Source organism: Scyliorhinus torazame, chromosome 6, assembly GCF_047496885.1.
Source record: "Scyliorhinus torazame isolate Kashiwa2021f chromosome 6, sScyTor2.1, whole genome shotgun sequence".
Lineage (NCBI taxonomy): Eukaryota > Metazoa > Chordata > Chondrichthyes > Carcharhiniformes > Scyliorhinidae > Scyliorhinus > Scyliorhinus torazame.
The window spans coordinates 257,928,890-257,942,348 of NC_092712.1; the positions used below are offsets into that span (position 1 = coordinate 257,928,890).

General features: G+C 46.5%; 1 protein-coding gene across 3 annotated transcripts in view; it reads left to right on the plus strand.

Annotated features, from left to right (window-relative positions):
* Positions 1 to 13,459, plus strand: part of sirt5 (sirtuin 5) — a 69,212-nt gene that overhangs the window by 21,157 nt on the left and 34,596 nt on the right. The window lies entirely within an intron of this gene.

The following is a 13,459-nucleotide window of genomic DNA, read 5'->3' on the forward strand; positions in this document are numbered from 1 at the left end:
TTTGCCACCTCTCAGCCCAGCTCTGCAGCTTATCTATATCCCTCTGTAACCTGCTACATCCTTCCACACTATCGACAACACCACCGACTTTAGTATCATCTGCAAATTTACTCACCCACCCTTCTGCGCCTTCCTCTAGGTCATTGATAAAAATGACAAACAGCAACGGCCCCAGAACAGATCCTTGTGGTACTCCACTTGTGACTGTACTCCATTCTGAACATTTCCCATCAACCACCACCCTCTGTCTTCTTTCAGCTAGCCAATTTCTGATCCACATCTCTAAATCACCCTCAATCCCCAGCCTCCGTATTTTTTGCAATAGCCTACCGTGGGGAACCTTATCAAACGCTTTGCTGAAATCCATATACACCACATCAACTGCTCTACCCTCGTCTACCTGTTCAGTCACCTTCTCAAAGAACTCAATAAGGTTTGTGAGGCATGACCTACCCTTCACAAAGCCATGCTGACTATCCCTGATCATATTATTCCTATCTAGATGATTATAAATCTTGTCTCTTATAATCCCCTCCAAGACTTTACCCACTACAGACGTGAGGCTCACCGGTCTATAGTTGCCGGGGTTGTCTCTGCTCCCCTTTTTGAACAAAGGGACCACATTTGCTGTCCTCCAGTCCTCTGGCACTATTCCTGTAGCCAATGATGACATAAAAATCAAAGGCAAAGGTCCAGCAATCTCTTCCCTGGCCTCCCAGAGAATCCTAGGATAAATCCCATCAGGTCCCGGGGACTTATCTATTTTCAGCCTGTCCAGAATTGCCAACACCTCTTCCCTACGTACCTCAATGCCATCTATTCTATTAGCCTGGGGCTCAGCATTCTCCTCCACAACATTATCTTTTTCCTGAGTGAATACTGATGAAAAATATTCATTTAGTATCTCGCCTATCTCTTCAGACTCCACACACAATTTCCCATCCCTGTCCTTGACTGGTCCTACTCTTTCCCTAGTCATTCGCTTATTCCTGACATACCTATAGAAAGCTTTTGGGTTTTCCTTGATCCTTCCTGCCAAATACTTCTCATGTCCCCTCCTTGCTCGTCTTAGCTCTCTCTTTAGATCCTTCCTCGCTACCTTGTAACTATCCATCGCCCCAACCGAAACTTCACACCTCATCTTCACATAGGCCTCCTTCTTCCTCTTAACAAGAGATTCCACTTCCTTGGTAAACCACGGTTCCCTCGCTCGACGCCTTCCTCCCTGTCTGACCGGTACATACTTATCAAGAACACGCAGTAGCTGATCCTTGAACAAGCCCCACTTATCCAGTGTGCCCAACACTTGCAGCCTACTTCTCCACCTTATCCCCCCCCAAGTCACGTCTAATGGCATCATAATTGCCCTTCCCCCAGCTATAACTCTTGCCCTGCGGTGTATACTTATCCCTTTCCATCATTAACGTAAACGTCACCGAATTGTGGTCACTGTCCCCAAAGTGCTCTCCTACCTCCAAATCCAACACCTGGCCTGGTTCATTACCCAAAACCAAATCCAACGTGGCCTCGCCTCTTGTTGGCCTGTCAACATATTGTTTCAGGAAACCCTCCTGCACACACTGTACAAAAAACGACCCATCTATTGTACTCGAACTATATCTTTTCCAGTCAATATTTGGAAAGTTAAAGTCTCCCATAATAACTACCCTGTTACTTTCGCTCTTATCCAGAATCATCTTCGCCATCCTTTCCTCTACATCCCTAGAACTATTAGGAGGCCTATAAAAAACTCCCAACAGGGTGACCTCTCCTTTCCTGTTTCTAACTTCAGCCCATACTACCTCGGAAGAAGAGTCCCCATCTAGCATCCTCTCCGCCACCGTAATACTGCTCTTGACTAGCAGCGCCACACCTCCCCCTCTTTTGCCTCCTTCTCTGAGCTTACTAAAACACCTAAACCCCGGACCCTGCAACATCCATTCCTGTCCCTGCTCTATCCATGTCTCCGAAATGGCCACAACATCGAAGTCCCAGGTACCAACCCATGCTGCCAGTTCCCCTACCTTGTTTTGTATACTCCTGGCATTGAAGTAGACACACTTCAAACCACCTACCTGAACACTGGCCCCCTCCTGCGACGTCAAATCTGTGCTCCTGACCTCTATACTCTCATTCTCCCTTACCCTAAAACTACAATCCAGTTCCCATGCCCCTGCTGCATTAGTTTAAACCCCCCCAAAGAGCACTAACAAATCTCCCCCCCAGGATATTTGTGCCCCTCAGGTTCAGATGTAGACCATCCTGTCTGTAGAGGTCCCACCTTCCCCAGAAAGAGCCCCAGTTATCCAGAAATCTGAATCCCTCCCGCCTGCACCATCCCTGTAGCCACGTGTTTAAATGCTCTCTCTCCCTATTCCTCATCTCACTATCACGTGGCACGGGCAACAACCCAGAGATAACAACTCTGTTTGTTCTAGTTCTGAGCTTCCATCCTAGCTCCCTGAAAGCCTGCCTGACATCCTTGTCCCCTTTCCTACCTATGTCGTTAGTGCCAATGTGGACCACGACTTGGGGCTGCTCCCCCTCCCCCCTAAGGACCCGGAAAACACGATCCGAGACATCACGTACCCTTGCACCTGGGAGGCAACATACCAAACGTGAGTCTCTCACGCTCCCACAAAATCTCCTATCTGTAAATATCTCCTATTCGTGAGGGGTGCCTCTATACTGCAGATTATCGGCAAGGAAGGTGTGGGTTTTGGTTCTCTTTACCGTGATGTCCCGTCCCTGTAAAAGAAATGTCCAATGGGCTGAGCGGATTTGGCTGAATGTGCCATCTTTAAGTCGGCCATCTAACAATAGCTGTGTCGGTGTGTGTTCTGTGAGGATGGTGATGGGTTTGAGTCCTGTAATGTAGGCGAAGTATTGTACTGCCCAAAAAACTGCGAGCAGGTGCCTTTCACAGGCAGAAAATCCTTGCTCTACGGGGTCTGACATGCGTGAGGCGTATGCTACGGGGTATAACTGGTCGTGGCGTTCCTGGAGGAACATGGCCAAAAGGGTTCGGTCGGTGCTTGCTACCTCGGTAGCGTACGGGGAATGTAGATCTGGGGGCTGTAGTGCAGGGGCTGTGCTGAGTGCTCTTTTTAAAGCGTCCACGGCATCTGTATGCTGTGGAAGCCATTCCCAAGGTGCTTGCTTCTTGAGAAGTATGGAAAGGTGCGCTGCTTTAGTGGCGAAACCGTCTATGGTTTCGGCAGTAACCAACCAGTCCTAAAAATGACTGGAGGGCTGAGACTTTGTGGGGAAGGGGCAATTTGACGATTGAGTCAATTCTCTTGTGCTCGATCTCGAGTTTAGCATGAGTGATCACTGTTCCCAAGTAAATCACTTTTTCTTTCAGAATCTGGGCCTTCTTGTGTTCACTTTACAACCAATTTCTTTTAGGAGTGCTGGGAGTTCGGCGAGAAGCGAAATGTTCTATCTTTGTGTCTGTCTGTAGTAACAAGTCGTCTACGTACTGGACCAGACAATCGGGGCGGGAAAATTTTGCTAAACCATTTGCAGCTGTCGGTGGAAAATGGAGGGGGTGTTGTGGAAGGCACGTCCATGTGTATTGTTGCCTTTGGAATGTAAAGGCGAATTTGTACTGGCACGCTTTAGCCAATGGAATGGACCAAAAGCCATTACTAATGTCCAAAACCGGAAAAAAAATTGACTGGAGTCCCTGTTTGAGCATGGTCTCGGGACTCGTGGCTACGGTGGGGGCTGCTGCTGGGGTTACTTTGCTCAGTTCCCAGTAATCAATGGTCAGTCGCCATGATCCATCCTGTTTCCTGATGGGCCAAATCGGTGTGTTGTTTGTGGAGGCTACTGATCTGAGTACGCCTTGATCCAACAAACTCTCTATTACTTTGGAGATTCTCCCTCTGCTTCCTGGGGAAACCCGTACTGCTTCTGGGGTTTAGGGTTGGGACCTGTAACGCTCACAAAGCCAGTCAAATGCCACCGTCGTGCTTGTGCTGTGCAAATGCTGCTTTGTGTTCCTGCAGGACTGCCCTAACCTGTTTGTCTGCACTAATGGCTCGAGGGTCGAATCAGAAGTCTCCTACTGAGCTAATCCTATTTACGTATTCTACTACTGTGAGCGTGCGGGGGCTCGTGCTGCCTTTGCCATTTTCCAAACACGCTTGTTAACTGGATCAAAAGAAAGGTTATGGGAGCTCATGAAATCGATCCCAAGGATATGTTCTGCTTTCTGGGGCAGATCAACTAAAACTACGGGGTGCTTGGTCCCTATCTGTATTGCTGTAGGGGCTGTGATGTGTCCCTGTTGTAAATGGCCTGTAAAGCGGCTGAGCGTAATGGTGTCTGTTGTGGGCCACGTGTCTCGCTGAAACATCATGGAGGAATTGAGTGTGGTGCGGGACCCTCCTGTGTCCCAAAGAAATTCTACGGGTTGTCCCCGAACTTTGCCTGCTACTACCGGTCTACCGGACTTGTCCCAAAGGGTGTTGCAGACCCAAGTTGGGGAGCCTGAACACCGTCAGTCGGTGCCGTTCATGTCTGTACTCTCTCTGAACGGGCGCTAACGCTATGGATCGGCTTTGCCCTATTCTTGTTTAGGATGCCTGTCTGTTGGTTTCTCTGCTGCTTCTGGGGCGCGTCGCACTCTCATGCAAAGTGTCCTAGCTGTCCACAATTATAACATTCCTGAGCTTTGGGCTGGGATTGGCTGTTCCTGCTCTCATTTACCCATGCGGGGTGTGCTTTAACTGGGTTCATTTCTGCCTGCTCTTCATCGGGTGTTATAAATACGGTTTTGCCTGCAATTGATTGCTCCCAAGCGCGGGACAATCTCTTCAAAACCCATTTTTCATTGTGGGCCTCATCTGAGGGGTCATAATTTGCACAAGCTTTTTGTCCTGCTTCTGTGGCGTGGGAGACTAGAATTTGGGTCCACTTGGCCATATTATCTGGGGGCAAATGGACGCGGGCTAACTCTCCAAAAACTGCGGTAAAGTGAATCCACAAACGTCCAGCAAACGCTGTGGGGTGCTCTGTCTTTTGCCTACACTTATTTAGGCTTTCTACGGGGTCTCCTGTTAAAGCCGATCACATCAAGGATCGCTGTGTGCATCTCTTGGAGTGTGCCTCCTCCTACATTCTGTGGGTCGGGAAGGGCTGCTACGACTGAAGGGTCGAGGCTCAAAACTGTGAGCTTCACTTGCTCCTTTTCGTCTGACTTTCGCGAAAAATTGGTGGGGGTCGGATGTGGGAGGGAACGGTGTAATTTTTCCACACGCGTCCCGTAATTGGGTCACGGTTAACAGGGTTGTGTAAAGGAAATCTGCTTCTCCGTCTTCTGCGGTGTGTGGTTACAGGATTCATGGGGGTGTGTTCATAGAATTTACAGTGCAGAAGGAGGCCATTCGGCCCATCAAGTCTGCACCGGCTCTTGGAAAGAGCACCCCACCTAAGGTCAACAGCTCCACCGTATCCCCATTACCCAGTAACCCCACCCAACACTAAGGGCAATTTTGGACACTAAGGGCAATTTATCATGGCCAATCCACCTAACCTGCACATCTTTGGACTGTGGGAGGAAACCGGAGCACCTGGAGGAAACCCACGCACACACGGGGAGGATGTGCAGACTCCGCACAGACAGTAACCCAAGCCGGAATCGAACCTGGGACCCTGGAGCTGTGAAGCAATTGTGCTATCCACAATGCTACCGTGCTGCCTGTTCGGTTGGGGCACTTTCCTTTTCTGAGGTTTTTCCTGCGTACACGTCCCATGTACGTATCTATGGGCAGTCTCGTTCAATTCCTGCCAATCGGGGCTGTTTTCTTGATCTAATTGGGGTCCGAATGTACTCTGAAATCCATTTTGCACGGACAGCAGAGATTGCAATTTGCTTCCGGCACATTGCATGCCTTTGTTCCGTTGTGGAAGTATGGAGTGCTCGTAGGGCTGCTTTCAGATCATTGCACTGTTTCTGCAATTTCTCAACTTGCTGTTCTGTTGTTTGTCTTACCAAGACCGCACGTTGCGTGTCCTGGTAGGCCTTATCGTATTGTGTCTGAAAACTGTTCAATTGCGCGAGACAAGACTGATGTGCCCCCTTGGCATCATCCACCTCTCCGTCCCTCGCTGCTAACTGCTCTTTCAGATCTCGATTCTCTTTCTCTACCTCACTCACGTCTACCTCACTACTTCTGTCTCTCTCCTCTATCTCACTACGGAGCGTCCTAACGACGACGACCTCTGTGCCTCGCAATTGTGCCAAAGAGGACACGATTGCCATCGGCTTGCGAGCTTCCCCTAAGCTCTTCTTGTGGATCTCTGACAGGTTCTCCCACCAAGTATGTCCTATACTCCCGGGTCCTGTTTCCTCATTATCACAGAATTCACTCCAAAGGGGCCATCCTTTCCTTTGAGATATTCCCTGATCTCTTCTTCCCAAACGGGACACTGTCCTACTCTACTGGTCGCTGTGACCTCGAATTCCTGGGGGTTCATAAGGTGTTCCATTGCCTTCATTGCCATTCTCTCTACTAGGATCTCTACCGATTTTGGAACAGGGGGTGATAAAGCGGTGATGTAAACACGGGTACGGCTTACGCTAATTTCCTCCGACAGTTTTACGCAACAAAATCTCTCAGGTTTACCTTATATCCCTGTTAGTACGCATGCATTAACACATTTCTGAATCTCAGAGGCTTGATCAGTACTGTTTTGACGCTTGTGGTTTTTCTTTCTGTTCCCAATTGGATTCTCAATTCAAATTTTGGGTTCTCTCGGAGTGGCTAGGCCACTTCTAAATAGAGTCCCATCGGAGTCGCCAGTAAATGTTTCTAAATTTTGTTTGGTTCTTAATTTGGCTCTATTTAATCACGTTTGCTCAAGAGTCGCCAGGTATCTTTCGACACCGCCACAAGGTTCAGAACCGAATACTGATCGATGACTCGATACACCAGTTAGTAAGTTCAAAAGCAATGCTCATTTATTTATACACAGTCAAATCTACTCATGCATAAACTCTACAAACTAAACTACCACTATTACTAAAGCCTATACTTAGCTTTGGGCGCCCACTCAGTCAGAGGAACAATGGCCGTTGTTCGGTTCTGAGGCTGCTGGGTTGAGCTGTTTACAGGATAGCAACTAGGAGCATCTATCTCGTAGCGCGTGTTGACTTGGGATTTGCTTTGTCTGATGCAGCTGCTAGGCAGGTCTCTCTCTTCGGTGAGAGCCAAAGCCAAAGGAGGAAGATTCTCCCTTGGGTGATACCTCTGATACTGAAAAGGGCTTTGTGCTCTTTTGGGCGGGCCTTGAACTTGGCCTCAACTAATTGGGTCTTTCCCAATCATCGGTATCGATTTTCCTCCAATAGAGGGGTGGTTCCCTGATCGCTGGGTGTGTCCTGGTGACTGTTAGTCTGCTTTGTCTTAGCTTCTTCTGGCGCCGGGGAATCTGTCCTAACATTGTGTATCTAAATGTTTCCCTTTTGTCCCCGGAGATGGCTCATTAGTATGTAGATTGTTTGGTAGTTTCTGTCCTGTCTGAGAGTTCAAGGTTCTAATCAACAGACCGAGCTTGCACCTGCTTGTTTCTTAGCATTGTCCAATTTTTCCTGCATTCTTTGCGGGTGTCCATTTTGTAATCGGGACGTGGCCATCCCAGATGGCGACAACTTTCATTTGGAAATAATGGTGTTTTGCACTGAATTTTAATTTTATAATGTACTGGAAGTGCATAGCAAATCTGAAAGAGTTTTTAAAAATAAATTGCTCGAGACCCTTGACCGCTTGGATACCCTTTTCATAGGTTTGCTGCAATTTTCTATCTTTGTTTCTGATTGCAACATTTGTTCTTTTGACTTCAGTATTTTGTCAGATTTATCAAGGTTTCTCCTACCTCTAGATTATCTTCTCCAGGTAGCACCCTGTATTATTCAAGGATTGTGATTTTACTACAAAACAGGGTGAGGAAGCAGGACCCAAGTCTGCATCAGGTAGAAAGGGGATCAAATCTCTCGCTGTTGGCATTACTTTGAACTGCAAGCTAGCTGTCTCGCTAACTTGACCCACCTTTCACTTAAATATTTCACTTTTAATTTTGAAGTTCTTGATTTAAGATTTTTTTAAATAGCCAAATTGATTTCATGCCTTGAGAAGTTGGGTTTGTACCTTTAGATATGGGGCGCGATCCAATGGCCACGCTGCGCATAAAAGGTAACTTGTCGTGGCATAGCATGGCCGATAAGACCTGAGAGACTCCATTCCCGGGATCTATCTGGCTTGCAGCACCTCGTGAGATCCAACGTGATCTCGGCTGAACATTCAACGCTGAGGGCTCTTGTACAACGCAAGTCACCTTGTATAACCATGTTTCTTGGCATCGTGAGCGCCGGCAAACACCTGACTAAATGCGCTCGCTATGAGACTTTGTCCCCAATTAGTTGAATCATGCCCATAGTTTCGAAATCAGTGCTAGACTGACACCTAAACTCTCAATTTCCGGGAACTCTGACTTTGGATAGTGGTTGTCCCAGAACAAATATCTGCCCAACTTTTCACTAAATTGTGAGGCACACCAAAGAAAGACTATTCTGATTAATTCCCATTGGAGCAGAACTCTATTAGTGTTAGAACATAAAACATAGAAAGATACAGCACAGAACAGGCCCTTCGGCCCACGATGTTGTGCCGAACCTTTGTCCTAGATTAATCATAGGTTATCATAGAATTTACAGTGCAGAAGGAGGCCATTCGGCCCATCGAGTCTGCACCGGCTCTTGGAAAGAGCACCCCAACACCTCCACCCAACCCTAAGGGCAATTTTGGACACGAAGGGCAATTTATCATGGCCAATCCACCTAACCTGCACATCTTTGGACTGTGGGAGGAAACCGGAGCACCCGGAGGAAACCCACGCACACACGGGGAGGATGTGCAGACTCTTCACAGACAGTGACCCAAGCCGGAATCGAACCTGGGACCCTGGAGCTGTGAAGCAATTGTGCTATCCACAATGCGACCGTGCTGCCCTTAAGAACAAATTAATCGACACTATATCATTCTACCGTAATCCATGTACCTATCCAATAGCTGCTTGAAGGTCCCTAATGTTTCCGACTCGACTACTTCCACAGGCAGTGCATTCCATGCCCCCACTACTCTCTGGGTAAAGAACATCCCCCCTATATCTTCCATCATTCACCTTAAATTCATGTCCCCTTGTAATGGTTTGTTCCACCTGGAGAAAAAGTCTCTGACTGTCCACTCAATCTATTCCCCTGATCATCCTATAAACCTCTATCAAGTCGCCCCTCATCCTTCTCCGTTCTAATGAGAAAAGGCCTAGCACCCTCAACCTTTCCTCGTAAGACCTACTCTCCATTCCAGGCAACATCCTGGTAAATCTCCTTTGCACCTTTTCCAAAGTTTCCACATCCTTTCTAAAATGAGGCGACCAGAACTGTACACAGTACTCCAAATGTAGCCTTACCAAAGTTTTGTACAGCTGCATCATCACCTCACGGCTCTTAAATTCAATCCCTCTGTTAATGAACGCGAACACACCATAGGCCTTCTTCACAGTTCTATCCACTTGAGTGGCAACTTTCAAAGATGTATGAACATAGACCCCAAGATCTCTCTGCTCCTCCACATTGCCAAGAACTCTACCGTTAACCCTGTATTCCGCATTCATGTTTGTCCTTCCAAAATGGACAACCTCACACTTTTCAGGGTTAAACTCCATCTGCCACTTCTCAGCCCAGCTCTGCATCCTATCTATGTCTCTTTGCAGCCGACAACAGCCGTCCTCACTATCCACAACTCCACCAATCTTCGTATCGTCTGCAAATTTACTGACCCACCCTTCAACTCCCTCATCCAAGTCATTAATGAAAATCACAAACAGCAGCAGACCCAGAACTGATCCCTGCGGTACACCACTGGTAACTGGGCTCCAGGCTGAATATATGCCATCCACCACCACTCTCTGACTTTTATCGGTTAGCCAGTTCGTTACCAACTGGCCAAATTTCCCACTATCCCATGCCTCCTTACTTTCTGCATAAGCCTACAATGGGGAACCTTATCAAATGCCTTTCTAAAATCCATGTACACTACATCCACTGCTTTACCTTCATCCACATGCTTGGTCACCTCCTCAAAGAATTCAATAAGACTTGTAAGGCAAGACTTAGCCCTCACAAATCCGTGCTGACTATCCCTAATCAAGCAGTGTCTTTCCAGATGCTCAGAAATCCTATCCTTCAGTACCCTTTCCATTACTTTTCCTACCACCGAAGTAAGACTAACTGGCCTGTAATTCCCAGGGTTATCCCTAGTCCCTTTTTTGAACAGGGGCACGACATTCGCCACTCTCCAATCCCCTGGTACCACCCATGTTGACAGTGAGGACGAAAAGATCATTACCAACGGCTCTGCAATTTCATCTCTTGCTTCCCATAGAATCCTTGGATATATCCCGTCAGGCCCAGGGGACTTGTCTATCCTCAAGTTTTTCAAAATGCCCAACACATCTTCCTAACAAGTATTTCCTCTAGCTTACCAGTCTGTTTCACACTGTCCTCTCCAACAATATGGCCCCTCTCATTTGTAAATACAGAAGAAAAGTACTCGTTCAAGACCTCTCCTATCTCTTCAGACTCAATACAGAATCTCCCGCTACTGTCCTTGATCGGACCTACCCTTGCTCTGGTCATTCTCATTTCTCACATGTGTAAAAGGCCTTGGGGTTTTCTATGACCCTACCTGCCAAAGATTGTTCATTCCCTCTCTTAGCTCTCCTAATCCCTTTCTTCAGTTCCCTCCTGGCTATCTTGTATCCCTTCAGCGCCCTGTCTAAACCTTGTTTCCTCAGCCTTACATAAGTCTCCTTTTTCCTCTTAACAAGACATTCAACCTCTCTTGTCAACCATGGTTCCCTCACTCTACCATCTCTTCCCTGCCTGACAGGGACATCCATATCAAGGACACGTAGTACCTGTTCCTTGAACAAGTTCCACATTTCACTTGTGTCCTTCCCTGACAGCCTATGTTCCCAACTTATGCACTTCAATTCTTGTCTGACAACATCGTATTTACCCTTCCCTCAATTGTAAACCTTGCCCTGTTGCATGCACCTATCCCTCTCCATTACTAAAGTGAAAGTCACAGAATTGTGGTCACTATCTCAAATGCTCCCCCACTAACAAATCTATCACTTGCCCTGGTTCATTACCAAGTACCAAATCCAATATTGCCTCCCCTCTGGTCGGACAATCTACACACTGTTAGAAAAGCTTCCTGGACACACTGCACAAACATCACCCCATCCAAACTATTTGATCTAAAGAGTTTCCACTCAATGTTTGGGAAGTTGAAGTCACCCATGACTACTACCCTGTGACTTCTGCACCTTTCCAAAATCTGTTTCCCAATCTGTTCCTCCACATCTCTGCTACTATTGGGGGGCCTATAGAAAACTCCTAACAAGGTAACTGCTCCTTTCCTATTTCTGACTTCAACCCATACTACCTCAGTAGGTAGATACTCCTTGAACTGCCTTTCTGCAGCTGTTATACTATCTCTAATTAACAATGCCACCCCCCCCCCTCCTCTTTTACCACCCTCCCTAATCTTATTGAAACATCTATAACCAGGGACCTCCAACAACCATTTCTGCCCCTCTTCTATCCAAGTTTCCGTGATGGCCACCACATCGTAGTCCCAAGTACCGATCCATGCCTTCAGTTCACCCACCTTATTCCTGATGCTTCTTGCGTTGAAGTATACACACTTCAACCCATCTCCGTGTCTGCAAGTACTCTCCTTTGTCAGTGTTCCCTTCCCCACTGCCTCACTACACGCTTTGGCGTCCTGAATATCGGCTCCATCCCCTCTTACCTTACAGAATATAGCTGCACTGTGGACCAACTGGACCTCCGCCCTCCGACTCTGCTCCCAGTCAGCTGCACTCTCTGTAAACTCCTGGCTCTCTTCTTGCTCTTTGCGGAAATGTAGGAAACAAAATGAAAGGAGCACCTTACTCCATCCTCACCTAACTCACTCAGTCACCAAACACTCACTATAGCACTCAAATGCACCAAATTCCGCACTCCCTCAGTCACCAAACTCTCACTATAGCACTCAAATGCACCAAATTCAGCACTCAGTGCAAACAAAGTCTGCACTGTATGGGATCACTTTTATACTGTGAATCTAGCCTCTGAAAACTGGCCTAATCCAATTCACTAATTAACAAGCTCCAGCTGCAAGTACCTACAGGTAGAACCTTTGTTTAAAGCTGATTGAAAATTCACCTTCTTCTAAACCAAACAGCAACTTTTAAGTTAATTAACTAAATAAAAGAAAGACTAGACTTTAGATAAAAATGAAACCTTATACTCCCTCAGTCACCAAACTCTCACTATAGCACTCAAATGCACCAAATTCAACACTCAGTTGAAAGATACAAAATTACAGAGCACTGTTTGTGCCTTCTTTACTCCTGGAGAAGAAGCAGAAAACATTTCTTCTCCAGCACTAATGCCCGTCACCTATTGAACGCGCACAAAAAAACGAAATAGTCCAAAACATCAAACTGTAGCCTTATTGCTGTGGTTAAGTATTGTAAAGTCCAGAATGTAATTTAATCTATCTTTTTCATGGTTGTTGTTTTGGAGAAACATGGAGGGTGATTTTCAACATTGTTTCTTGGGTATTGAGCTGTAGAACAGATTGCCTGCTCGGTATAGCGTCAAACCGATTAAAATCAGCCGTAGCAGCAAAGTTAACTTGCATAAAATATACTACTCTTATGTTTAGCTTATTTGCACAATATCAAACCATGTTTCAAAATAACTTGTGAACGACTCTTGAATTAGAGGGTTGAAATCTGCATGCAAATACCTGTTTTTCAATAAAAGTACTTTGGGTGCTTAAAATCTGAAATAAAAACAGAAAATGCTGGAACTCTCAGCAGATCTGATAGCAGCTGTGGAGAGAGAAACAGTTAACTATTTGCATTTGTGTGACTGCAGCGACCTCTTGCTCAAAAAAACAGTCATACAGGCTTGAATCGTTAACTCTCTTTCTCTCGCCACAGATGATCTGAGTTTATCCTGCATTTACTATTTTTTATACCTATTGTTCAAAGCAGCAGTGTCCAAGGTTTGTCGTCAGGGGCCATTTTACTGCATACCGTGGCAATTTAGCGCCACCGGTGAAGTTTAAAACTGGCTTGGATTGATTGGGTCAAATGATTTGTTTCTGAACTGTAAATTCTGCCTTCCGGATAAGTTGCATGTGTATGAAGTTGCTGAGATTAACAATTTTACTGTTCTGACTTGGAATTTATTTGTCAATGAGACAGCCGTGCCAAACAGCACTTCCTAATATTCATGTCCACAAATCACAATCACAGCAAATCAAATCAAACCAAACCAAAGTGACTGGCCTTTGAGAGTCGCATGTGG